The sequence below is a fragment of the Cavia porcellus genome, unplaced genomic scaffold (genome assembly GCF_034190915.1).
Source record: "Cavia porcellus strain 051 isolate PalLab524CR breed Dunkin Hartley unplaced genomic scaffold, mCavPor4.1 scaffold_5, whole genome shotgun sequence".
NCBI lineage: Eukaryota > Metazoa > Chordata > Mammalia > Rodentia > Caviidae > Cavia > Cavia porcellus.
Window position 1 is genome coordinate 28062766 of NW_026947488.1, and position 3165 is coordinate 28065930.

The window sequence follows — 3165 nt, forward strand, 5'->3', positions numbered from 1 at the left end:
AAAGAAACAAAACAGCAAAGGAAATAATGTAGGTTGTAGAATACCAGATATAGTATCACCAAGTACAGAAAGATAGATTTGAAACCAAGAAACAAAAAATTTTATAACTGTTTATTTAAAAGAGTAAGTGATGTAATTTATGTAGATCATATAGATGAGTAGCAGTCATAAATCAAGTGGATTTAAAAAAAAAGATAGCAACAATGATGAGAAAGAAAGAATAGATGTGAAGTAGTATAAAGTGGTCACTAAAAGTACTCATTGTTTCATGATTTGAGGACTGTGAGCCCTGAATATGGATTCTCTTGTACTGGACGTTTAGGTGGTTATATATGATCTAGAATACATATCTCAAGGAGTTGTAGGAAAAAGCCAGATTATAAAGCACTGAGTAGTGAATACAGATGTGAAAACAAGAGGCTGTGAATAGCAGCATGCCTGTGAGAGGAAAGGTGAGGTTATTAAGAACAAGATAAACTTTCTTTAACAAGTCACAACTTTTAAGACTTTTTTTTGCCAAGGACTCTTAAAGGATGAGATTGCAGCCCTCAATGCACAGGGCCAAGAAGATAGATCTACCCAAAGCCACAGGATCAGTCTGGAAAACATCCCAGATGGGACAGGAAGCCTTGTTCCACTAGTCCTTGGGAACATGCTAGAATGTTCATGCATTTCTGAAAAAAAGCATGAACCAACTCAGGTCACCTTGACTGGACCTGGCACCATTTCTGGTTACTCTTGTCCACACCATCATGTTGTTGTAGAAGCAGAGCAGTCTGCAGCTCAGAGTCACAAAATCATCTATTGTGGGGAGACTGGGAAATAAGCACAGGGGTTCTGGTAAGGATTGACAGGGAAATATCTTCCATTCCCAGATATTTGAGGTCCAGGAAGGTCTGTAACCCTGCTAGCAGGGGCCAAATAATCAACATGATCTATGCAGGGTGGAAGCCTGTGTGTGGAGGGCATTCTGAAGCAGAGATTAGCAAGCAGGCCTGGACCCTGTGAGATCTAATCCCTGTGTTAGTCAATGTCACACTTCTTCCAAACAATCTGTTGGCTCTTCCCTTGGTGTCCAGCACTGGTGGTGCTGTCCAGTATCCATGGTGCTGAAATGTAAGCTGTGCAGACACCATCCTGCTGCTTGTGCCTGCAGAATGTTTTTTTTAGCATCAGTTACATTAATTTCTGCTCTTATCTTTATAATTTCCTCCCTTTTATGAGCTTTGGGTTTGATTTGTTCTTCTTTTTCTAAGTTTTTTTTTGTTCTGGGAATCAAACTCATGACCTCATGCTTGCCATGCAAACATTGTGCCACTGGGTTACTACCCCAGCCTTTTTCTAAAAATTTGAGGTTCAACATTAGGTTGTTTATTTGAGCTCATTATGTTTTCCTTATGTGAGAGTTCACTGCCATAAATTCCCAAGTGGGAATGTTTTATTGGTATTATCATTTAACATACTTTAGTATGTTTTATTGGTATTAACATTTAACTACTTTTTCCTTTTTTAAAATTTTATTTTAAAGATAATAACCCCCAACCCAGAATAAATCCAATCAAAACAAAGCAGTGAGATTGGTATAGAATGTTAAAGCAGGAAATAGAAGAACAACGATAGCTACCACAGTATATCTTATCTTCACAATAGTTGTCCATTCCATCAGATATAGCAAACTCAAATCAAAACAGAACAGAACAAAACCAATCAAAACAGAATATTGAATAAAGCAAACAATACAAAACAGTGAAAACCAATATTGGATTTCAAAAACAAGATAGAAAGAAATTCCCCATATTTGCTATATTGCACATTGTTTTATCATTTAATTATATATATGGTTTAATTTTGTTTTTACTTTGTGATGTATTGGTTATTCAGAGGGTGTTGTTTAATTTTCATGCATTTATGTAGATTTGTGGTTGATTTACAGTTTCATTGTGCTATGGTCAGATAGTAGGCATAGAATGATTTCAACTCTTCTACATTTACTTAAACATGTTTTGTGGGCTAATATTTTGGAGAGTGTCCCAGGTGTAGCTGAGAAAAATCTGTATTTTGATGTTTTGGAATGGAACACTGTGAAGACATCTATCAGATCCTTTTGATCACAGGCTTTGTTTAATTCTAATATTTATTTTTTTGCCTAGTTGATTTATCTATTTGTGAGAGTGGAATGTTGAGGCCCTTCACCACAATTGTATTAGTGCTTATTTGATTTTTCATGTCTGCTAGTATTATTTTATGTGTTCGGTGCACCAGTGTTTAGTGCATATGTATTTATGATTACAATCTCTTCTTGGAGTTTTTCCTTAACAAATATATGGTAACTTTCTTTGTCTCTTTTGATCAGTTTTGGTTTAAAGTTTACATTGTCTGCAAATAGACTATTTACTCTTACTTTTTTTCTGGGTTCTTGTGGTATGGAGAATTGTTTTTGATTCTTTGACTTTTAGTGTATGGATTTCTTTTTGAGTTAAATGTATTTCTTGAATGCAGCATATTATTGGATCTTGTTTCTTGATTCAATCTGTCAGTCTGTTTCTTTTGATTAGTGAATTGAGATCATTTATGGTAATAACAGATATATATTGGATTTTATTTTTCATATTTTTTTCTTGTTGGTTATTCCCTATCTTTCTCTTCTGTTTAATTGCTTGCCCTGGGGCTGGGGATTTAGCTCAGCAGCATAAGCGCTTGTCTTGCAAGCACAAAGTCATGAGTTTGATCCCTAGTACCAAATAAATAAATAAATAAATAAATAAATAAATGAATAAATAAAATAATTGCTTGCTCTGCTTGGATGCTTCTTTCCATTGGTGTTCATGTGTTTCTAGTCTTCATTTATCTCTTTCTGACATATCCTTCAGAGCATTCTGTAGAGCTGGTTTGACGGTCATAAATTTCTTCAGCTGTTCTTTGTCATGGGAGTATCTTATTTCTCCATTGATTTTTTAAAAATTTTATTTAAAGAAAGACTAAACAAACAGAAAATGGGTAGAAATAATACATACTTTCAAAGAAAAAAAACAGTAAGAAATCACTAGTTGATGATTACATATTGTCCTCATAAATAGTTATTCAAGATACAAAAGTAAAACATATAAAGTGGGGATTCAAACAGCGAGACTGCAAACAGTTCTGTTCAACTACCCAACAAAAACT